This window comes from Marmota flaviventris, chromosome 14 (genome assembly GCF_047511675.1).
Source record: "Marmota flaviventris isolate mMarFla1 chromosome 14, mMarFla1.hap1, whole genome shotgun sequence".
In the NCBI taxonomy this organism is placed as follows: Eukaryota; Metazoa; Chordata; class Mammalia; order Rodentia; family Sciuridae; genus Marmota; species Marmota flaviventris.
In genome coordinates, this window is record NC_092511.1 from 50,450,439 (window position 1) to 50,476,430 (window position 25,992).

Sequence of the window (25,992 nt, forward strand, 5' to 3'; positions counted from 1 at the left end):
AGATGTAAATGTGAGAGCTAAAGCTATAATAACTTTTCAAGAAAATGCAGGGGGTATATCTTGATGATTTTAGATTTGGCAAAGGATTCTTAGATGTGACACCAAAACCACAAGCAATAAAATAAAAAAATAGATAAATTTCCTTCATCAAATAAAAAAACTTTTGTGCTTCAAAGAAGACCACATGAATCTTATTTAAACCTCTATTTTAGTTGGTTTCCTCTGACGTAGCTCCAGGGAAGGGTAAGGGTTGGGGGTGTCCACAGCACTACTGCCATTTGGGAGCAGAAGTCCAGGTGGGTACTGAACTCTCTCAGCTCCTGATGAGAGGCCTCTGGGGCACCTCAGCTGGAAGTGCTTTTCAATATTCTGATGGAGACAGGGGTTCCAGCTCTTCAAACTAGGACTCTACCTGCTGGCAGCGAGGTATATGAGAATCTCAATAAACTCTCTAAGTGAACTCCACTGACATCACATGTGTGGGGCCTCTACACATGTGATGTCAGTAGTAGTAGTAGTCTCATTACTAAGTAGTCTCATTACTGCTATGTTGAAGTAAAAGTCCTTACTCTCCACTAGGCTTCTTTTGACACCACACTGGCAATGGCAGTCGGAGAGTAGAGGCTCCCCATTTTTGTCTCCAGTAGTATGGGTGTATGGGATCATAACTTTTTTCTGTCATGTTTGACTTCAGTTTGGAGGTTACTATCCAGGCCTTCTATCTTGTTAGGCTGCTCTTTTGTAGATCCTTTTGGTAAACAGAGCAGGCTTTTGTTCAGCTTTTCTTTACCTGTACTACTTGCTGGCTTCCTTGACTGCAAATCTGGAGTATATGAGACAGAAGGCTCACCACTGTTTCTTTGGTTTCCAGTAGGTTTCAGGTATTCAGCTTTCCCTATCATTCAGAATCTCCCTGTTTGTTTTCAGACCATAGGCCTTTTTAAAAAATTTAAAGTATTGGGGATTGAACCCAGGGCCTCACACATACCAAACAAGGCTCTTCCACTGATCCAGGTTGTGCTTAGTCCCCATACCAACTTAAGAAGATCTTTCAGATGATCTGATTTAATATCTTACCTTACCATGGAAGAAAAGGAAGTTCAAGGTTGCAAGTTAGTCAGTGACAATGTTTGGAAAAGATTCAAGACTCTTTTTAGTATATCATGTTGCCTCAATTATGGCTTTGCTTTTTTTTTTAAAGAGAGAGGGAAAGAGAGAGAATTTTTAATATTCATTTTTCAGTTTTCGGCAGACACAACATGTTTGTTTGTATGTGGTGCTGAGGATCGAACCCGGGCGGCACGCATGCCAGGCAAGCGCGCTACCGCTTGAGCCACATCCAGAGCCCCGGCTTTGTTTCATTTCATTAGACGTGTACTCAAAATAATGAAAACTTCTCTTCCAGATGCTCAAATTTAGGGGAAAAATTTAGCATCATATATTTTGTCTGGTGAATAAACTTAATTTGTAAATTAAGTTTAGGAATCATTTTCTATTTCATAAGTTTGAATAATTTTTTTTTATAAAAAGGCACTGAACATCTAATTTATGTAAAACATTATGCTAGTAGACGGTGTAAAATGAGCAGCCATGTACCAACTCACTGATAATGTTCCATTTAAAAAAACCTGACATGCAAAAAAGTCCCACTTATTTTAAATGCCAATTATTAATTTAATGCTGTTCTTTTAGAGAACTTGGCTGTTTCCATATAGTGTTTCTTTTAAAATTTTCTACTGTAGTACCTGTCATTTTTTTGCAATGCTGGGAATTGAACCCAGAGTCTCATGCATGCTAGGCAGGAACCTTAACCCTGAGCTACATCCCTAGCTCAAGAACATTCCTAGCTAAAGAACTGTCTTGTTTTAGATCTTTCATTGACTCCATTGATAAAATTATTAATGGAAGATGTTCTTTAATTTATTTAAATAGTTGCTGCACAGTTAAGTTTTCCAGAAGAATTTCCTAAATTGCTTTATGTTTGTTTTCCTTCCAAGTATTACACAGATATCAAATATAAAGCTACATTATTTAGTTTGTCAAAACTCTATACTACTTGGACTGGGGATGTGGCTTAAGCGGTAGCGTGCTCTCCTGGCATGCGTGCAGCCCGGGTTCGATCCTTAGCACCAGATACAAAGATGTTGTGTCCGCTGAAAACTAAAAAATAAATATTAAAAAATCCTCTCTCACTCTCTCTTTAAAAACAAAACAAACAAAAAAACCCCTCTATACTATGAGTAATTAGTACTTTGTTTTCCTAGTTGCAAGTTGAAGTTTCAAAAGGGACTAATTCTAACAGTTCTGGGTAGCACCTTTTTACTTGTTGTCATCAAAATGATACTAAAGGTCTGGGGCTGGGGCTCAGTGGTAGAGAACTTGCCTCACGTGCATGAGACACTGGGTTCAATCTTCAGCACCACATATAAATAAATAAATTAATTAAATAAAGATATTAAAAATGATACTAAAAACCACTTTTTAAAAAAATATACAAAGTACTCTATTTGGCTGGTTCAATATACGGAAATCAATTAATGTTATTCACCACATCAATAGACTTAAAAATAAGAACCATATGATCATCTCGATAGATGCGGAAAAAGCATTCGACAAAGTACAGCATCTCTTTATGTTCAAAACTCTAGAAAAACTAGGGATAACAGGAACATACCTCAATATTGTAAAAGCAATCTATGCTAAGCCTCAGGCTAGCATCATTCTGAATGGAGAAAAATTGAAGGCATTCCCTCTAAAATCTGGAACAAGACAGGAATGCCCTCTCTCTCCACTTCTGTTCAACATAGTTCTCGAAACACTGGCCAGAGCAATTAGACAGAAGAAAGAAATTAAAGGCATAAAAATAGGAAAAGAAGAACTTAAATTATCACTATTTGCAGTGACATGATTCTATACCTAGCAGACCCAAAAGGGTCTACAAAGAAACTATTAGAGCTAATAAATGAATTCAGCAAAGTGGCAGGATATAAAATCAACATGCATAAATCAAAGGCATTCCTGTATATCAGCGACAAATCCTCTGAAATGGAAATGAGGACAACCACTCCATTCACAATATCTTCAAAAAAAATAAAATACTTGGGAATCAACCTAACAAAAGAGGTGAAAGACTTATACAATGAAAACTACAGAACCCTAAAGAGAGAAATAGAAGAAGATCTTAGAAGATGGAAAAATATACCCTGTTCATGGATAGGCAGAACTAACATCATCAAAATGGCGATATTACCAAAAGTTCTCTATAGGTTTAATGCAATGCCAATCAAAATCCCAACGGCATTTCTTGTAGAAATAGAGAAAGCAATCATGAAATTCATATGGAAAAATAAAAGACCCAGAATAGCAAAAACAATGCTAAGCAGGAAGTGTGAATCAGGCGGTATAGCGATACCAGACTTCAAACTATACTACAGAGCAATAGTAACAAAAACAGCATGGTACTGGTACCAAAACAGGCGGGTGGACCAATGGTACAGAATAGAGGACACAGAAACCAATCCACAAAACTACAACTATCTTATATTTGATAAAGGGGCTAAAAGCATGCAATGGAGGAAGGATAGCATCTTCAACAAATGGTGCTGGGAAAACTGGAAATCCATATGTAACAAAATGAAACTGAATCCCTTTCTCTCGCCATGCACAAAAGTTAATTCAAAATGGATCAAGGAGCTTGATATCAAATCAGAGACACGCCGACTGATAGAAGAAAAAGTTGGCTACGATCTACATTCGGTGGGGTCGGGCTCCAAATTCCTCAATAGGACACCCATAGCACAAAAGTTAATAACTAGAATCAACAAATGGGACTTACTCAAACTAAAAAGTTTTTTCTCAGCAAAAGAAACAATAAGAGAGGTAAATAGGGAGCCTACACCCTGGGAACAAATCTTTACTCCTCACACTTCAGATAGAGCCCTAATATCCAGAGTATACAAAGAACTCAAAAAATTAGACAATAAGAGAACAAACAACCCAATCAACAAATGGGCCAAGGACCTGAACAGACACTTCTCAGAGGAGGACATACAGTCAATCAACAAGTACATGAAAAAATGCTCACCATCTCTAGCTGTCAGAGAAATGCAAATCAAAACCACCCTAAGATACCATCTCACTCCAGTAAGATTGGCAGCCATTATGAAGTCAAACAATAACAAGTGCTGGCGAGGATGTGGGGAAAAGGGTACACTTGTACATTGCTGGTGGGACTGCAAATTGGTGCAGCCAATTTGGAAAGCAGTATGGAGATTTCTTGGAAAGCTGGGAATGGAGCCACCATTTGACCCAGCTATTCCCCTTCTCGGTCTATTCCCTAAAGACCTAAAAAGAGCATGCTACAGGGACACTGCTACATCGATGTTCATAGCAGCACAATTCACAATAGCAAGACTGTGGAACCAACCTAGATGCCCTTCAATAGACGAATGGATAAAAAAAATGTGGCATTTATACACAATGGAGTATTACTCTGCATTAAAAAATGACAAAATCATAGAATTTGCAGGGAAATGGATGGCATTAGAGCAGATTATGCTAAGTGAAGCTAGCCAATCCCTAAAAAACAAATGCCAAATGTCTTCTTTGATATAAGGAGAGTAACTAAGAACAGAGTAGGGACGAAGAGCAAGAGAAGAAGATTAACATTAAACAGGGATGAGAGGTGGGAGGGAAAGGGAGAGAGAAGGGAAATTGCATGGAAATGGAAGGAGACCCTCGGGGTTATACAAAAGTACATACAAGAGGAAGTGAGGGGAAAGGGAAAAATAATACAAGGGGGAGAAATGAATGACAGTAGAGGGGGTAGAGAGAGAAGAGGGGAGGGGAGGGGAGGGGAGGGGAGGGGGGATAGTAGAGGATAGGAAAGGCAGCAGAACACAACAGACACTAGTATGGCAATATGTAAATCAATGGATGTGTAACTGATGTAATTCTGCAATCTGTATATGGGGTAAAAATGGGAGTTCATAACCCACTTGAATCAAAGTGTGAAATATGATATATCAAGAAATTTGTAATGTTTTGAACAACCAACAATAAAAAATTAAAAAAAAATAAGTAAAAAAAAAAAAAAAAAAAAAAAACCAAAGTACTCTATTTGTACATTATAAAACAAGTTATAGCGTTTTCAAGACTTTAAATATTTATATATTCAAATGAATATTAAATATGTATATATATATATTAAAATGAGTATTTTATTTACAAAAAGCCTTCAGTTTTGGCACTTCTACAGTATTTATTTTCCACAGATGGTGCATGACTATAGTCCCAACTGTGCAAAAGACTGAGACTGGAGGATGGAAAGTTCAAGCCCAGACTGTGCAACACAGAGAGACCCTGCTCAAAAATGAACATAGATCTGAGACTTCTGGCTTTTTGGAAAAAAGGAAACGTCATTAAACACAAAACTTGCTTTTGGGTTTGTATTATTAATCTTTAAAAAAATAATTTTAACACTTTGGGTTTATCTGGTGTAAGCTTTTAGACTTTCATTTTATACTATTCTACTTTAGTACAAACAGGCTTTCTAATCTACTTTAGTACAAATAGGCTTCAACCACAGGAAACATTTCTAACTAGTTAAGGATAAGAATGAAAGAGAGGAAGAGGCAGAGTGAGACTGAGTGATTTCTAAAGTAGTCATTAGGGTTATTTCTTCGCTATTTAACATGTATGACCAGTAAGATTTTATTCTATTAGTTATGATCAATGAATCAAGTGTTTATTAAGCCCTCTAATAATTTTTAAAAGTAGTATTTATTATTTTATTGATTATAAAAAATTGCTAGGCTGAAGGTGTAGCTCAGTGGTAGAGTGCTTGCCTAAACTGTGAGAGGCCCAGGGTTTGACCCTCAGAACTGGAAACAAACAAACAAACAAAAAATAACAACAACAACAACAACAAAAAACGAAGGGTGGGGAAGATACTCTTAAAAAATGCAAATTGCTAATTGTTGAGAATATGAAAAAAATCTTAAAGTATACAGACAAAATATTTAAATTACCCATAATATACTACTTAGCAATAACCACGGTTAAAATTCTGATGCTGTTTCTTTTAGTTTTTTTTTCTATACATATGCACATATTTTTGCAAAGTTGGGATGATACTCCATAAGATCAAATGAATTGACAAACATTTTTAAATAACCATAAATTGTTATATGCATTTATTTAAAATTTTTGATAATTGTGATTTAGATTAGATTTTCTAATTTTATCATTATATATGCTATTGTAATGAACATCTTTATATATAAAATCTTGGTTAAATTTCTGTTTCCTTTTTGTAGAAGTCTAAGAGGTCACAAACTTTTTACAGGTTCCTAATACTACCTTGCCAAAAATTATCTTAAGAATTTGAAGTAAGGCCAGGTGTGGTGGTGTATGCCTGTAATCCCAGTGGCTCAGGTGTCGGAAGCAGGAGGATAGAGAGTTCAAAGCCAGCCTCAGCAATTTAGCGAGGCGCTAAGCAACTCAGTGAAACCCTGTCTCTAATAAAATACAAAATAGGACTGGGGATGTAGTTCAGTGGTGGAGTGCCCCTGAGTTCAATCCCTGGTACCGCCCCGGAAAAAAAAAAAAAAAGAATTTGAAGTTGGGGCTGGGGATGTGGCTCAAGCGGTAGCGTGCTCGCCTGGCATGCCTGCGGCCCAGGTTCGATCCTCAGCACCACATACAAAGATGTTGTGTCCACCAAAAACTAAAAAATAAATATTAAAATTCTCTCTCTCTAAAAAAAAAAAAAAGAATTTGAAGTAAAATGGCCATGTTGGCACACACCTGTAATCCAGCTACTCAGAAGACAGGAGGATCTCAAGTTTGTGGCTAGCCTGGGCAACATAGCAAGTACCTATCTCAAAATAAAATTTAAAGGGACTGAGGTTGTAGCTTAGTGGTAGAGCATTTACCTAGCATGTGTGAGGCACTGGGTTCGGTTCTCAGCACCACATATAAATAAGTAAAAGATAAAGGTATTGTGCCCATCTATAGCTAAAAATATTTTTTTAAATAATAAATTTTTTTTAAAAAGGAATGGGGATTATAGCTCAGTAGTAAAGCTCTTGCCTAGCATGTACAAGACCCTGGGTTTAGTCCTTAGTACTGCCAAAAAAAAAAAGAAAGAAAGAAAGAAAAAAAAAGAAATTGAAATTGAAGTATAGTTTTGAAACTGTATTTCGATTTTCTTTCTTTTTTTTTTTTTGTACCAGGGATTGAACTCAGGGGCGCTTGACCACTGAGCCATATCCCTAGCCCTATCTTGTATTTTATTTAGAGAGAGGGTCTCACTGAGTTGCTTAGGGTTTCGCTTTTACTGAGACTGCCTCAGCCTCCCAAGCTGCTGGGATCACAGGTGTGCGCCATCATGACCGGCTGTATCTCAATTTTTATCATTCAGATAGAGGAGCTCAATGTGATATGCTACTGGTTAAGAGAATATGCATTTGTTATGAAAAACACACCATGTATTAAAGTTGCTTCCATCTGTTCAGAATTATTTTTCTAGTAAATAAGTACATTTCTGGAATGAATCACTATAAATTCTATTAATAAATTTAGAAAAACTACTAGAAATTAGTGAGAGTTGAAACTTTTTTATTTGTCTCTGTTATAGTCTTATGCATGTCTGAGACACAGCTGCTTTTATGACTAAGAAAGCTGGACTAATATTTAAGAAAGTCTAAACAGGTAGAATAATAAAGAGAGTAACCACCAGCAGAAAGTTAAGGTGTTCACACTGAGGTCTGATTATCCTGGTTATTTCTAATTATCAAGATTAGAGATTTTCTGTTGTTATGCTCAAACTTGCAAAAGAACTTTACTGTTGGAAACAGCTGATCTGTCTTCTCCTGCATTTCATGAAGGGTATGTGCAAACCGCCCTAAGATTCATGTTTTCTCTCACAGCTATTTTCTTTTACTTATTTGTGGGGGTGGGGCACTGGGGCTTGAACCCAGGAGTGCTTTACCACTGAGCTATATCCCCACCCCACCCCACCTTTTTTTTTTTTTTAATTTTTAGATAGGTCTTGCTAAATTGCTTATGGCCTCACTAAATTGCTGAGCCTGGTCTTGAATCCAAAGTCGCTGGAATTATAGGAATGGCACATTCCCAGCACTATTTTCATTCAAGATATATTACTTTTTTCATGATTGCTGTTGGAGAGACTATTCTCTTGAAAAACATATGTTTGCACAGAATTTCTAACAAATCTACTCTGTCATACATTATTATTATTATTAATTAATTAATTATTTTTTTTGTATCAGGGATTGAACCCAGAATGCTTAACCACTGAGCCATATCCCCAGCCCTTTTTATTTTTTATTTTGAGAAAAGCTCTAAGTTGCTTAGGGCCTTGCTAAGGTGTTGAGGCTGCCTTTAAACTTGTGATCCTCCTACCTTGGCTTCCTGAGCCACTGGGATTACATATATGCACCTCCAAGCCCAGCCATAATTAGCCTCTTCTGTGGCTTTGTGGAGTCTGATATTATTGGAAGACTGTTAAACTGACCAATACAGACATATGTACTGGGTGAAGAAAGTGATAACCCAGGGGCTTAAACATCCTAAGAAAACCAGTTTGGGGTCATGGGGATAAGAAAGACAGTGGAATGAGATGGACATCATTACCTTAAGAACATGTATGAAGACACAAATTATGTGACTCTGTGTAAAAACAGACATGAAAAATTGTGCTCTATATGTGTACTATGAATTGAAATGCATTCTGCTGTCATGTATAACAAATTAGGATAAATAAATTTTGTAAAAAAAGAAAACCAATTTTTCCATAAGTAGAACCAGTTTTTCTATTCATGGAAAAACTGAACTATTTTGTGCCTGATTTCAACATATACATGGTCAATCATGATTATTCAGAAATTATTCAGAATACCCAACTGGGCCCCGTGTGGTGGTATAGATCTATTGTCCCAGAACTTTAGAGGTTGAGGCAGAAAGTCACTTGATTCCAGCAGTTTGGACCAAGCTAGGAAACACAGTGAGACACCATATTTTAAAACAATAATACTCAACTCACAAAATATCTGATTCAGAAATTTCATTTAAAACTTATATTCAGGGCTAGGTATGTAGCTCAGTGGTAGAACACTTTCCTAGCATATATAAGGCCCAGTGTTCTATCCCCAGTACTTCAAAAAATAAAAATAATTTAAAATAAAAATAATTTTGAAATTGGTGAAACTCCAAAATGGAACACCATAATTCCAGGCATGGTGGTACATGCCTGTAATCGCAGTGAATTCAGGAGGCTAAGGTAGGAAGATAAGAGTTCAAAGTCAACCTCAGCAATTTAGTGAGGCCATAAGCAACTCAGTGAGGACCTGTCTCAAAATAAAAAATGAAAAGGCTGGGGTTGTGGCTCAGTGGTAAAGAACATCTGGGTTCAATCCCCAGTACAAAAAAAGGAACACCATAAAATGAAACAGTAGTCAATATACTGTCTTTAAACAGCCAAACAGCCTTAAAATATACAAAAATACTAAAAACTGGTGCCTTGCTTATTTTGACAAACTTTTGAAATAATTTTTTTGGGGGAAGGGAGGGTGTTGGGTATCAATTCTCATGCATGCTTGGCATCAAATAAATTTTAATAGAAAATAAAAGTCTGTAAGCTCTTCTGCATAACTCATATTCACAATGTTTAGCATAATACAGACCATATTACATGCAGAAAATGTGACTTTTTTTAAAATTTGAAAATGTGACTTTAGGGGCTGGGGATGTGGCTCAAGCGGTAGCGTGCTCGCCTGGCATGCGTGCGGCCCAGGTTCGATCCTCAGCACCACATACAAACAAAGATGTTGTGTCCTCCGAAAACTGAAAAATAAATATTAAAAAATATTCTCTCTCTCTCTCTCTCTCTCTGTCTTAAAAAAAAAAAAGAAAACAAAATGTGACTTTAATGTATATACAATAACAAAAGTATCTGATCTTTTTAGTAATCTGTACTTTGAAGATATTTTTGTTTGGTAGGTATGAAATCACATACTTCAGATGTCTTCTCCAATTCTGTATTCATTCACAGATTTTCATATCCATACATATTTGTATATTCCTAAAATTTCCACATATCTGAAGTTTGGGGTCACCTGAATGAACAAACCTTGACAGAAACAACACTAATTGTGTTAGTTTTCCATTACTGTTACAAAAGCCTGAGCTAATCAACGTAAAAGAAAAGGTTTATTTTGACTCACAGTTTGAGAAGTTACAATCCATGGTCACTTGGTTCTGTTTCTTTGGACATGTGGTGGTACAGGTGGGAACTTGTGGCAGTGGTCTGTTCACCTCACAGCAGCTGGGAAGAAAACAGAGAAACAAGAAAGGGCAGGGGTCCAGTATCCCTTCAAGAGCATGCCCCCCAGTGATCTAACTTCCTTCCACTAGGCCCTCACATCCTAAATGTTCCACCACTTCCCAGTACCACCATAGGCTGGGGACCTAGGCTTCTACACACAAGTCTTTGGGTGACATTCAAGATTTAAACTCTAGCATTAATCTTACACACACACACACTACATACCAAAAAAGTGGTTTTTTTTTCTTTTCCGAAACTGTTGTGTGTAAAATCATATTAGTTTCTTGATGAGTTTTATGATAAAAAACTTAAAATTCATTCTGCATAATTTTTTAAAAAATGTTTACTGGGGTATAATTTATGTAAAATGCACCCATTTTAACTGTACAGCTTAATGCACTTAGATGAAAGTACACACCTGTATTCTGCATGATATTTATTTTTCAAAGTACCGGGGATTGAATCCAAGTCTTTATGCTTACTAGGCAAGCACTCTACCACTGAGCTACTACATTCCCAGCCCTTTTTAAAAATTTTGAGGCAGGAACTTGCTAAAAGTTGCCCAGGCTGGACTGCCATTTGCGAACCCCTTGCCTCAGTCTCCTAAGTATTTAAAATTACAGGCTTTCATCACTGTGCCCTGCTCTGCTTTATTAATTCTAAAGGACAAGGTTTCACTATAAATAACTAGTTACGAAGAATGTCTCACAACTACACATTTTCTTAGGCAAAAATTCACAGAAGCTGAAGAATAGCTTCTATAAATACTCTAGTGCAATGCTAAGCACTTTGAAGGTAAAGGGTTCCCCTCCCCTCTCCCCACCTTTAAACTTTTTATGAGAAGCATGAAGGCAATGCTCTTTAGTTTCAGAGAACAGAGGCAATCAACTGTGCCGGCCAAATCACCTGGCTTCATTTGGATCACAAGGAATTATACCAGCCTATGAATCCTTGCTGTGAATGCAATCAGATGTCAGACATGAAGAACCAAGTTGGTAATGGCTTCATGCCATTTGTTATTATGTTTGAGCTATATATTCTTTGATTTTTTTCCTCCCAATATCGTTCAGATTCCTGAAGAGACTCTTGAAAACACCAAATAAATACTGCCAGCTAAATTTGGCCTGCAAGTATTAGGTCATGCATTTACAGTAAGTAATAGGCATCCTATTATAATTATAATAGGATGCCTATTATAGGATTATAATTTAAAGGCAGTTTGAAATTAACGATAGATGGTGATTTTAGCCATTTCTACTTTCTGGCAATGAATTCACCTTAAACAATTTTAGTACTCATAACTCGGCTGCAATAATTCCTTTCCTATCACTTCCGCTTGGGTGGGCCTGGTGAGCCAGGAGCAAGAAACTCCCAAATGGAGGTTCAGGGTCCACCCTCCCCGGCTGGTTCACTGCGGAGATGCTCCTGGGAGAAGGTGACTGAAGTCCCAGGCCGCTCGCCACAGCCCAACCCCTAGGCCTGGATAGGTCCCTAGTGAGAAACAAGCCCAAGTTCGTGTTGTTCCTTTCTCCATCTCTTCCAGAGATCTAGCGACTCTGAAAAGCACAACGACCGCAAAGAGCTGAGACACCCGTGCAACTATACAACGAGGAGGAAGCGCGGTTGCTGAGGCTCCTCCCCACGTAGGCGGGAGCGCAATGGGGCCTGAAGGGCTGGGCTGGGTCCACGGGGCGTGGCCCCAGGACGGAAGCGGGCGGAGATGCAGGGACAGGGCGGGGCCTCGTGGGGAGGAGTGCGCTGGAGGCGGGGCACAAGGGCGGGGAGAGGCGGGGCACAAGGGCGGGGCTGGGTCCTAAAGTGGGAGGCAATCCTTGAGGAGAGTCTCCCGCCAGCCAATCCCTGTCTCCGCCCTTTCTAGCACGCGCGTAACTAGTGTCGGTGACCTTCCCGAGAAGGAGCACCCAGGACAGTTTCTGTTTTCATTTTCACTTTCCCAGCCCGGCTGAGGTGGGAGAGGAAGTGGCCGCGTGGCAAAGGTGGGGGCAGAGACGTGCGAGCAGGTAGAATACACTATCTACCACCAAACCAGTCCAGGACAAGATGAGGATACACCAAGATCAGGATAACTAAAATATTCCTAGGCCCCAACTATAAAAGAACATTTTTCTAATAAAGGAGTTCACTGCCTTTTTTTTTTTTTTTTGTATTTTATTTATTTTTCTTTTAAGTAGAAAATAGTGTGTGTAGCGACTTGTCTAGTTTCCGAACAACAGAACACCGTGGGATGCAGAGACAAGATTCTGCCTCCCTCTCATTTGTTGTTACATAGCTTGACTCTCAGCTCCTCCTTACAAAATAATTCATTGTGTTTTTTTCCCCCCCAGAGAGGCTGTACACTTTTGCTAGTTTTGTGACACCATCTAAGCAGAATTCCTTCACATTAAGTTCAACTTATCTTGATTGTGTCTTGTATTCCAATGATACACCAGTGGTAAAGGACCAAGAGAGGACAAGGGGTGTAGCCCATTGGTAGAATGCTTTTCTGGCATTTTCAAGACCTTGGGTTGGATCTCTAGCACCACAAAAAAGCAAAAGCAAAACAAAACTGTATAACTGTGCAAATTGTACTTCAGATTCCCTAAGTAAAAATACGTTTGGTTTAATCAACCAGTTTATATAGTAGACCCAGGAATAACAAAGACAAATACGACACAGATACTTAAAGAAGATGAATGGGGGGGGGGGGGCGGAGTTGTGGCTCAGCGGTAGAGCGCGCATGTGCGAAAGGAAACGCTGGGTTAGATCCTCAGTACCACATAAAAATAAAAAGTGAAATAAAGGTATTGTGTCCAGCTACAACTAAAAAATAAGTTAAAAAAATAAGATGAATGAGTAGGAAAACAACTATAGTTTTCTATTGCAAGTTTAATAATAAAAGCATATACTAGACACAAAGGTAATATAGGTGAAGAGACTCTAATTCTGTGGAGTGTGAGGAATGGGGACCTAAAGAAAGATATTACCCAAGAATGATGCCCTTCTGAGAGGGTATTCGAAGCACAAACAGAAATGAAAGCAGGAAGGAAGGGAGAAAGGGAGGTAAATCCCATGAGGTGGATATTATTAAATTAATGCAGAGTGCTCATTGACAACACAGAAAAGAAAGTAAAATGTGCAGAATTCCCTTCATTTTAAATTGTCAAAAAAGAGAGTTGAAAAATAGCATGAAAAGATAGATAATTCCTTTTACCTCAAATCATAAACATAATAGACTAATGGGAGACTGATTCAGGAGGACCTAAAGTTCAAGCCCAGCCTGGGCAACTTAGAGACCCTGTCTCAAAACCAAAAAATAAAAAGGGTTGGGGATATAGCTCAGTGGTAGAGTGGCCTTGCGTTCATTCCCTGCTATTGCCCAAAACCAAAATCCCAAACAATACAGAAATAAAAATAATGGCCCTCCCGTACTTCCTGCTGCAGAGAAGACTGGTGTTAACATATTAGTGTATCCTGCAAGGTTATATATTCCTGACTGACTTTTCCCTCCTCTTGGGGGGTGCTGAGGATTGAATCAAAGACCTTGAGTATGTTCTACCACAGAGCTACGGTTTCAGTTTCTGACATTGTTTTCTCTAGGAATGGAATTTCCATATGGTGAAGGTGGTATAGGAATATGGTCAAGTGTTCTGGCTTTGACATCTGGTGTTACCTGGGCTAGAATATAGGGTCCACTACTTCTTAGCTCTATCATCTTGGGAAGTTATTTTTCTTTACTTCAATTTCCCCATCTGCAAAATAGAGCTATATCTAAAACAATTGTCAGTTGAGATTTTAAATGTAAGAGGGCTTTTTGTGCTCAAGAAGGAAGCTGCTTGCACTTTGATTTATTATGGCTATATGTTTTAAACCTAGTTGTTATTAAACTTTTAACCACATTTCTCAAGTTTACTTATAAATCTATCAATTTTATGTTAAAATAAAAAACTTTCATTTATTCTTTGATTAATACTCAGTGAGCTCAGTAATTTGACCTATTAAACTTCACATTTAAGCACTATTTATAAATGTAATAGACTTCTTAAGCATTGCATGTTAAAGTCACAAAAGCATATATATTGAACAAATCAAATTCCTTTTATATTTAAAACTTTATAGACTCCATTTATTAAATTCCTTGAATATGTAAAATCCACATATTGCTGTGTCTGATTGTCTCAAGTATTTCACATCTCTAACAATAACAAGGCATACTTATACTCTGTAAATCACCTTGGCCCATTCTCAGCCCAGTCTAAGCCTTTAGTGTAGGCCTGTAGGAGTCTTCCAATTCACTGAAATGGCTTTGATTTGTTTGGAGTGTAGGTTTATTGGTCGGCTTTCTGTCATTTTGACAAGATACCTGAGCTAATCAACTTAAAAGATGGAAGGGTTTATTTTAGCTCATGGTTTCACAGGTGTCAGTCCATGGTCACTTGACTGTCTTGCCTTGAGCCTATGTTGGGGCAGTATATCATGGTAGCAACATATGAAAGATGGCTGTTCACTTCATGGTGGCTGGAAAGCAAAGAAGAGGAGAGGTTGGAGTCCCAATATTTCTTTGAAGGACACACCTCCAATGACCTAACTTCTTTCTACTAGGCTGTGCCTTCTAAAGGTTCCACCATCTCCCAATAATTCCACAGTCTGGGGAACAAGGCTTGCACATGCACCTTTTGGGGAACATTCCAGATCCAAACTATAACAGTGAGCTCCCAACCAGGATACTAAGGTTTAAATTCTGACTCAGCCACTACTTGGCTTCGTGACATTGAGAAAGTCATGTGACTCTTTGTGCCTCTGTTTTTATTATCTGAAAATGGGGATAGCAGTAGTACTCACCTCAGCACAGTTTTTGTGAGCCTTTCCTGATTTAGTGCCTGCCAGGCACTTTTAAACCTGCAGTCTGCCTGGGAGTCCATGCTGATAACCAATGCCCTTTCAGAGCCTAGGAACACTCCTTCAGGAATACCCTAATTGGTCACATCCTAAGTATTTCAACTAAAGAATTAATAAGAAATGTCAGATTATCTTTCTAACCTGTAAATTCTTCAAACATCTAAATTATCTAAAACACAAAGACTATATACTCAGCAAAGAGAGTAAAACTTTGTTATTGTGTATTGTTAAATACAATTAATACCGTATTAATTTCTTCATCATGGTTGTTTGAGGTTGTCATTTTCCAATGGAGGGGAACAGATTTATTTTGGGACTGTTAACCTGATGTTATATGTTCAGGGTTGTCAGGGATTTGAGATTAGAGTTATGGATTTAGGGTTATTGATCAAAGAGTCCTCTTGGGGGTAGGAAGAGAAAAGGGGAAAGCATACCTCCTGGGAATTCCATCTGGGCTGCTAGTTAACAAACTGAGTTCTTGTAACAGCTTGGATCTTCTGCCATTTAGTGGGACCTCAATGTCCATGCATTTCTGCTGGGATTTATTTTCACAATCTAGGACATTGCCAGTCCCTTAGAAATCCTACAAATTTGGGGCTGGGTATACGGCACAGTGGTAGATCACTTTCCTAACATGCTCAATGCCCTGCGTTCAATCCCCTGCACCTGTCTACCCCATCACCCCCCCAAAAAGAGAGAGAAGAACATTACAAATTGTATCCTTACCTAATTTTTATGGTAACTGTTTTTAGGGTTTTTTTTCTACTTGGTTTGAGAGGATGGAATTCTGTGCCTCTGCTGGAGACTTTGGCTAATCTCTTTGCTTATTTAAAGTTAATTAAATTCTTCACCTCCTTTATTTTACTTTCTCATCTAATAATAGATTAATGACATAAGATTGTGATAAACCTTAAATGAAATTTTGTAAATCACATGCACACTTAAAAAGTGAAATATATTGCCAAATAACTCTCCAAGGTACCAATTTACATAACCATTAACAGTGTAATAGGTGATGAGGAGCCTGAATAAAATGCCTCACACAGAGGAATCAGAGAGGGTCATTTCAGGACATGGGACATAACTCAAGTTTCTGAATTGTTTTGGGAAAAATCACAGTTTACAAACATGTAGCCCCATTCCCTTCTACAGATTAGATATTGATTTGAATTGAATGTGAGCCATGGACTTGGTAAAGTTGGGATTTGTAGCTTTAGCTTTATAAAAATGGGGAATCACACTGCATATATGACTTTGCAATCTCCTTTTATTTTTTTTACCGTGTGTGTGTGTGTGTGTGTGTGTGTGTGTATGGGTGTGTGTATGGTACTAGGACATCAGACTCAGGGGGCACTCAAAACCACTTATATCCTTAGCCCTTTGTATTTTTTGTTTTGAGACAAGGTCTCACTAAGTTGCTGAGAATGTCCTTGAATTTACAATCTTCCTGCCTCAGCCTCCTGAGTCATCAGGATTACAGGTGTGCACCACCATGTGGGTCAAACACTTTAGTGGAAACTCTATTTTTTTTGTGGTGCTGGGGAGGGAACCTAAGGCTTCACTCTATCAATGAGGCAAGCACTCTACCACTGAGGGAAGTTCCTAGCTATTTTTTGTACTTTCAAACAAGTTGTAAACATCTTTTAACATCAATAGATTTCTGTAAAGCAGGGCATGATGGGGCACCCAGTGATTTATTCCATAAATTTGGGAGATTGAGGCAGGAGGATTGCAAGGCTAGCGTGGGTAATCTAGCCAAACCCTGTCTCAAAAAGGACTGGGGATTTAGATCAGTGTTAGAGTGCCCTGGTTTAATCCCTAGTGCAGCAAGAAAAAATATTTATATATTATTAATGCCTATGAATTATATGAGTAAACAAGAATTTATATAACCTGGGCTGGGGCTGTAGCTCAGTGGCAGAGCACTTGCCTAGCATGTGTGAGGTACTGGGTTCAATCCTTAGTACCATATAAATATAAACAAAATAAAGGCATGCTGTTCATCTATAACTACAAAAAAAATTTTTTTAAAGAATTTATGTAATCTGTTCCTTGTTCTTTATTATTAGAACATTAGGTTAACAAATGATAATACAAGTTATATTCTTTTTTATTCCCTCTATTTTGAGTGGAGATCCATCCAGGTGTGCTTTACTATAAGCTACATCTCCAGTCCTTTTCCTTTTATTTTGAAACAGGATCTTATTGAATTGCTGAGGGTCTTGCTAAGTTGCTGAAGTTGACCTCAAATTTGCAATCCTCTTGCTTCAGCTTCCCAAGTTGCTGGGATTACAGGTGTGCGCCACTGTGCCTACTACAAGAATTATTCTTGCAGCTAAATCTTTGCTTGAATCTTTAATAATTTTCCTGGTATAAATTCCTGGAAGTAGAATTACTGGGCCCAAAAGAGACACCCATTTTTAGAGCTTTGATTTATATTCCAAGTTGCCCTCCAGAAAGGTTGCTGCGCTTTGTATTGCCAACAGATAAGTGTGAGAGCATCTTAGAAAAGTTATTACTTTAAAAATGGTGCTCCTAGCTTGACTCAATGGTGCACATTTGTAATCCCAGCTACTTGGGAGGCTGAGGGAGGAGGATCACAAGTTGAGGCCAGCCTGGGTAATTTAGCCAGATCCTGCCTGAAAATAAAAAATGAAAAGGACTTGGGATGTAGCTCAGTGGTAGAGAACCCCTGGTTACTGCAACAAACAAAAAACCCAAAATTTCTCAGTGTTAGAGAACCCCTGTAGTACTGCAACAAACAAACAAAAAGTTCTCTTGGTAAGAGTCAGTTAAGATCCTTTTGTGATACTTCTATTTTAAAATACTGTATTTTTTTATTATGAAAATAACATTCATGGGTTATAAAAATACAAATATTAAAAAATATGTAATGCAGAAAGTGAATGTTCATATATTTTTCATTGCTTAGAGATACAGTATTTATCTGTAAACATCAATTGTCAAGTATATTGAATTTCAGCTTTTTCCTTGAATATATTAACATATTCTCTGTACATATTATTTTACAAAATTATGTATTAATGCTTTTCAATTTGCTTCTTTCAGCTAACAATACATTTTGAACACATTTATATGTCAGATCTATCCCATTGTTTTCTTTTTTTCTTTCCTTCTTTCCTTATCTGTGTAATTATGCAACCTCAGGTTTGAGAGAGCCAAATATGTACTACTACTACTTTCAACTTCAAGTTCAACAATAACTGGGTACATCAAAATGGGCCATGGTGGGGGAATTTACACCATGAAAATTAGCAAATGCTGCAATTCAAAGTTTTTGTTTGCTTGCTTATTTTTGGAGAGTCAGTTTACAAGCACCCCAATAGCTGAATACTGTTCTATTGAATGGAAGTACAATGATTTGTTTATCCAATGCCCCATATTAGAAATTGAGTTGTCTCTGATTTTTTGGAGGGTGGGGGATTGAACCTAGTGGTGCTTTGCCCACTGAGTTACATCCCCAGCTCTTTTTTTATTTTGAGTCAGGGTTTCACTAAGTTGCTTAGGACATCGCCAAGTTACTGAGACTGGCCTCAAACTTGTGATTCTACCTCAGCCTTCGGAGCTGCTGGGATTATAGGCCTTCATGACTGCTCCCGGCTCTTCTCTTTTTAAGTATTACAAATAACCGTTACAATGAACTTCTTTGTGTTATCTATCTATCTTTATGTCATACTTGTATGTGTTTAAATAAAATGAATTCCTAGGAGTAGAATTGCTAGGCCAAAGGAAAGGAATATTTTAAAAGTTAGTAGATGTTATTTAAAAACTCCCCAATAAGGTTTTACCAGTGTATATTTCTGCCTACAGTGTATGGAAATACATATTTTCCATTCATGTGGGTTTAAAATTTACCTAAACCCAATTGGAAACATGTACCAAATTATTAGGACTTTCAACAAATGAGTACAATATATTTATTATCTTTTGATCACACATTCCATCAATATGGGGCTGGGCGTGTAGCTCAGCAATAGATTGTGTGCTTAGCATGCCCGCCAACTGTGCAGAAGGACCTGTATTCTATCACCAGCACTGCCAAAAAACACTCCCCAAAAAACCAATCTTTATAATTACTCAAAGAAAACTAGCATGATAACAGACCCTGTAACGAATATTGTACCACTGAGCTGTACCTCCAAACCCACACTCACTGGGTTTTGGTTTTTTTTTTTGAGATGGGGCCTTGCTATGTTGCTCAGGTTGGTCTCCAGCTCCTGGGCTCCAGTGATTCTCCTGTCTCAGCCTCTGGAGTAGCTGAGACTATAAATTCATGCCACTATGCAGGGTTCCATGTTTGTTTCCGATCAAAACAAATAATTCTTATTATTGGCCAATAAGCAATCAACAAATATTTGTTGAATGAATAAATGAAGGTTTAATGTTTTGGAGAAAAATTTTGTACAGAACTCTTCATATGGAAAATATTATGCAATATTTTCTCAGAATGGGTTCCTAGAAGTGAGATTACTGTGTCTAAAAATATGAAAAATTTCAGGCTCTTGGTGCATATTGCCAAATTGACTTCCAAAAATGTTATACTGATTTATTCTTTCCTTGAGATTGCTTGCCTGAACTATCTTTTAAAAGCAAATTAAAATGATAATTAGAAATGTTTCTCTATTTATTTATAGATGTTACTTTCTGCTGAGATTGAACATTTTTAGTGCTTCATTGCCAGTTTGTTTTCCTTTTCTTTTTTCCTAAATTGACCACTTATATTCTTAGCTCAGTTTTATAATTGTATGTCAGTATTTCTCTTATTCATTTCATTGACTATATACATTGAGGATATTACCCTTTTGACATATTTATGATAGATATTTTTGTTTGGTTTGCTCATTGTTTATCTTTTTATGTGGCTTTTCAGAATGTATGCATTTTTAGTGTGAGCATTTGTTTTCCTTGTTGTCTTGGGTGATACTGTAGCTAGGTTTAGTTTCCTTAGCCCCTGTTCCTCCCTGCTCCACTCATCAGGGTTACTGATAGGAATTTATTTACAAAAAGCAGGTAGCTGGGTGGGGGCTGTGGCTCAGTGACAGAGTGCTTGCCTAGCATGTGTGAGGCACTGAGTTTGATCCTTAGCACCACATAAAAATAAATAAATAAAATAAAGGTATTGTGTACATCTACAACTTAAAAATAAATAAATAAATAAAGGTATGCTGTCCATACACAACTATAGGAAAGAAAGGAAGGAAGGAAGAAAAGCGGGTAACTGATCCCAGGTCATAGTTTGCTGATTTATTATTTTTTTAATTACATCAATATATTATTGATGTTGATTGCTTAAAATTTGGTGCCCCCTTGAATTTTGTACCCAAAGTGAGTGCTTCAGTCACCTCATCCTAGTTTAAGGACCCAGAATGCTTTGCATCCAATCCCATACAAGTTATGAAGCCTCAGCTATATTTGGTTATCTGGAGCATTCTGAAAAAACAATTTATCAAAGTGTGTACAGCTTCAGTTAAGTCAAAGAATTATGTGAATTTGATCATTGCCTAATATTATGTTGTTCTTTCTTGAGATGCCTTGTCATCATCAAACTCTTCAGTTAATTGGTAATAATAATGTTTAATTTCACTTGGCATAATGTTTGTATGCAAAACTACGAAGCAGTATGTAGTAAAAACAAGTTACATAATGATAAGTGGTATAATTTTATTATCACTTTTGGAGAACAGATATTGATAATAATTATGATCATGTACTTCAAAATAGTAAATACTGCCTTGTATTTCTACAAATCATTTGTACTTATTAGATATAATAGCAGTAATTCTTTGAAAAGGAAATAACACCAGGGAGTTGTATTCTCACTGAATACTATTTAAATATTTTGGCCTAAGTTGTCATTTACACTTAAAATACTTTTGTTCTGATTGAAATATAAAAGAACAGCTGTCCTTCAATCAAAATAGACTATCAAAATAGACTTGGCTGGTGCAGTGGCACACACCTGTCATCCCAGCTGCTCAGGAGACTGAGGCAGAAGGATTGTAAATTTGAGGCTAGAATGGGCAACTTAGTGAGACCTTATCTCAAAATAAAATTAAAAGGGCTGGGTGTGTGTATTTCAATGGTAGAGTGCCTGCCTAGCATGGGCAAGGCTCCAGGTTTAATTCCTAGTACCTAAACAACAACATCAAAACACTCAGACTTGCATTGCCTTATTGTATTATTTTCCTGTTGCAGCTAAAACAAATTATTATAAACTCAGTGACTCAAAATAACACAAAATTTTAATATTAAAATTCTAGAGGTCAGAAATTCAAAATGGCCTCCCTCAGCTAAGATCAAGGTGTAGTGGTGGACTGCATTCCTTTCTGGAGGCTCCACTGGTGAATCCATTTCCTGGTCTTTTCCAGCTTCTGCAGGCTGCCTGCATTCTTTGGCTCATGGTATCTTCTTCTAGAAGTTGTTATCATTCTGACCTCTGCTTCTATTATCATTCTCTTCTGACTCTGGCTCTCTTGCCTCCCTCTTTCATATATAAGAACCCTTGTAATTACATTGGGCCCACCTGGATGATCCGGGATAATCTCCCTATCTCAAGAACCTTAATTAATTAATTAATTAATTAATTTTGGTACTTAAGTTTGAACCCAGACGTTCTTAACCCCTGAGCCACATCCCAACCCCCTGTTTTCATATTTTATTTTGAGGCAGGGTCTCACTCATTTGTTTAGGACCTTGATAAATTGCTGAGTGCCGGGTTTCAGTTCTTGCGAGTAAAAGGCTCAGGGGTCACTCCAGTTAAACTGGGCTAACTGGGCTGCACGAAATAACCACACAAGAGACACAAATACCTTTTTTGGGGGGGTCGCTGTAACGGCTCCTCTGACCTTAAGGGTCCTCAGAAAGAGAGAGAGTGAGAGCACGCACTGACCCCTTTTATTGAGGAGAAGCTATTCAAATGAGGCAAGGGGTCAGGTTTCAGGGAGCTGAGTCTATCTTCATGATGTCCACTGTCAGCAGGTTGACTGACACCTGGGTAGGTCACACCCAAGGGCACAGTAAGAGAAGGGGACACACACAAGGCACTTCCATGGAAGATTCTATCCTAAACAGGGCAAGGGGTTATATTACAAAGGAACAGGTGAGCATAGCTTCACCCATGGGGCTGTAGCAAGACACACTCATGCATGAGACACCGTCTCTCGAACCCAAGAAGGGTGGGGAAAGCTCTGCCACTGTGACTGAGCGCCTCAGCACCCAGCCGGGGAGTATGACCCAGTCACGTGCAAAGTTGTTCTCCCACAGCTGAGGTTGGTCTTGAACTTGAGATCCTCCTGCATCAGGCTCCTGAGTTGCTTGGATTACAGGTATACACAACCATGCCTGGTTCAAGAACCTTAATTTAATTACTACTACAAAATGGTATGTAGGTATCATATTCTCAGATTTCAGGAATTAGGACATTGACACCTTTGAGCAGTCATTATTCTACCTTCTATAGACACTATTCCTGAAACTTCCTTTTTTTGGGTGGGGACCAGGATTGAATTTAGGGGCACTTGACCACTGAGCCATATCCCCAGCCCTATTTTGTATTTTATTTAGAGATAGGGTTTCATTGAGTTACTTAGCACTTTGCTTTTGCTAAGGCTGTCTTTGAACTCGTGATCCTCCTGTCTTAGCCTCCCAAGCTGCTGGGATTACAGGCATGTGCCACTGTGCCCGGCTGAAACTTCTGATAATGAAACCCAAACTAGCATTATATATTAGTAAACTAATGGAGAAAGGATTTTTACTTTCCTTTCCTTTCCCCCCTCCCAGTGCTGATGGTTGAATTCAGTCTCTAGCATGCTAGGCAAACATTGTACCTCTGAGCTACACGCACAGTCCTCACTGTTCTTTAAATAGACTTTGGCCAAATGCTAACAGCATTTGAAGAAAAAAAAAAAAAAAACTGTTTGGCTATTTATTTCCTTAGGAGTTGGAAAGTTTTTAAAACTAGAGTATTCTGAATACTTTCCAAGATTTCACTATATATAGTGAAATATACACAAATAATATCTCATCTATCCAGAATGTGGCAACACTACTAAAGTTTAGGAACTATTCCTACACACATATGCGCGCGCACACACACACACACACACACACACAAGCTATCCTAAGTAGCCAAAATAGCTGACAAAAAGGTATTGAGTCTTTTGTTTCCCTCATAGGAAAACCTTAGATGCACACTTAGATCCCACCATTTGACATACAATTCTGATAGTGTTCACACTTGACATGCACTTGCTTGGTTATCTCATTTTCAATCCTTGGCTGACTTGAAGCAGAAAATCAGAAAGGCAAGAAGAAAAGTTCTAGGCAGGTAAATTGATAGAAATAAAAAACTTAAGGAAACACATGCCTCATTTATATGCTATAGTCAAATGAAATAAAATTATACCATATCAATACAGTTAAGTCAAGAAAGGAAGATGGGAAAGAAGAGGTGCTTTAAGTTGAATCTATACTTCTCAAAATTTTGGCTAATCATTGCCTCTCTATTTGATATCTAGGCTCCCATCTACTGTAGAATTCTATGATTCCACGTGACAATAATTAGCTTCTAGCAAGGGGACAACCAGAAGTGCTATGTGTTGTGGTATGTACTGTTCTTTTAAATTATATTTGTTCCTACTGTAACTTTACTGTGAATCTGACAGTTTACCAGCACTTAAATACCTCAAATGTCTGGGACAATTATGAGTGAAGCAAACAGGACAATACACTTCAGTGTGAGGCATCCCTTTTTCACAACCAGAATAATAACTAATATTCATGGTGACTTAATCTAATCAGTAATTAATGGACAGCTCCTATGTACCACACACTGTTTCTCATGAAGAGAAATTTTCATGAGAAATTAATTTATTTTCATACATTTTAGGAAATAGGTGGACAGCAATTTGGCAATAACTAAACTAAAAATTTAAAATAAGTAAATATTTTTATCTAGAAATTATTCTTCCCAGAAGCTGTCCAATAGAAACTTGGTTTTCTTTCTTTCTTTTCTTCCCCCACTTTCTTTCTTGGTACCATGGATTGTCCCAGGGGCATTTTACCCTGAACAATATCCTCGCTAAGTCACATAGGCTGATCTCAAATTTGTGATCCTCCTGCTTTGGTTTCCCAAGTCACAGGGGTTACAGATATGCGCCACTTCCTCAGGTCCAACAAAAACTTTTATGCAAGTGCCCAAACAACGTTCAAAGATGCCTTGCTTCTGCATTTTTTTTTTTACGTTGTCAATGGCCCTTTATTTTACTTATTTATATGTGGTGCTGAGAATCAAACCCAGTTCCTCACACATGCTAGGCAAGCACTCTACCACTGAACTACAACCCCAGCCCCTTCTGCATTGTTTATATTAGTAAAACACTGGAAATAACCTAAATGTCCATCAATAGAATAGGACAGACCTATATATACCAACATGAAAGATGCCCAAGATATAGTGCTATACAATAAAAGAAAGTTATGACAGTATGTTTTTCTTTTGTAGATATATAGATGAAAGTATATGCCTACTCTATGTGAAGGTATATACAACGAACTATTTAATAAAGGGCAAGGTTATGGTGTTTTTCTTTCTATTTTTAAAAATACAGAGAAAAACAACAAAGGTAAAAACAAAAAAGGGAAAAAATAATCATATACAATAAGAGGTGACTTATCAAATAAAAGTTTTAGTGATATTTTCATGGGGAAGTATTGACACTTTGTTTACAACAACACATTCTCCAAGAATTTGGAATGGGCAAGTTGCTCCACTGTGGCTTTCTCACAGAGTAGCTAGATGCCCTGAACTCTTGCTCAGTTTCCCCCCTTCTTCCTGGTTAGTCTCAAGCTTTCAATAAAGCTCTTCATCTGACACTGAATAAGAGTGAGTTCATGTGTGCTGATTTGTTTACCGGGAGTCTCTCTTGGAGGAAATCACGTCACGTGCATCTGTCTGTTTACTTTTCTGTGGAACCTAGAAGGTCACCTCTAAAAATAATCTTGCTCAGTGTCAGAGCTTTGGTGACACAGAGGTACATGCCTCACATGCTCTCTGCAGTTAGTGCCCTAAGCCAGGCATATCCAGTTCTCCAAATGACTTAGCTCAGAGAAGTGGGGGCAAGCAGCTGCCAGCTAAACTGTCTGGTTTCTTTTAAAAAATGGTACATATTTTTTTATGGCTGCCATTCTGGATTAGTGATGTTTAAATATGTTTATTGGTTGTACTTCTGTGACTTTCTAAAGGAGATATTAAGAGATTTTTCTGAACCAAAGATAATGCTGTGGTCATTGACTTTTCAATAGACAAGTTTAGGGTGCCTAACCAGCACCTATCTCCATTGGGAGGGCCCTGATGCTCTTGATAAATAGGTCTGAAGACTACACTTATACCTGGGGAACATATTCTTTTTGCTCCTGACTTCCATTCATTCTTTTCTGATTGGATCTTCCATTATCCCATTGTGAGTGGCTTAAAAGCCAGACTATGAGATTGAACAAGGTGAGGGCTCGGCTTTAAGATTAATTTAGCATTACTGTATGATAGATGAGTGGGAAAGTGAGGAAAGAGAGAGATCAGTAAAAGCCTATTTTTCTGATGGGCACTGTGACACATCCCAGCGACTCAGGGGGACTGAGGCAGTAGGATTGCAAGTTCCATGCCAGCCTTAACAATTTAGCAAGACCTGTCTCAAAATAAAAAAATAAAAAGGAGTTGGGCATGCAGCTCT

The 25,992-nt window shown here is 37.9% G+C and overlaps 1 long non-coding RNA gene across 1 annotated transcript in view; it reads right to left on the bottom strand.

Annotated features, from left to right (window-relative positions):
• Positions 1-25,992, bottom strand: part of LOC114091797 (uncharacterized) — a 125,570-nt gene that overhangs the window by 74,627 nt on the left and 24,951 nt on the right. The window contains exon 2 of the long non-coding RNA XR_003582554.2: positions 10,248-10,348. This is a non-coding gene — a long non-coding RNA (uncharacterized lncRNA). The remainder of the gene's footprint in view (positions 1-10,247; positions 10,349-25,992) is intronic.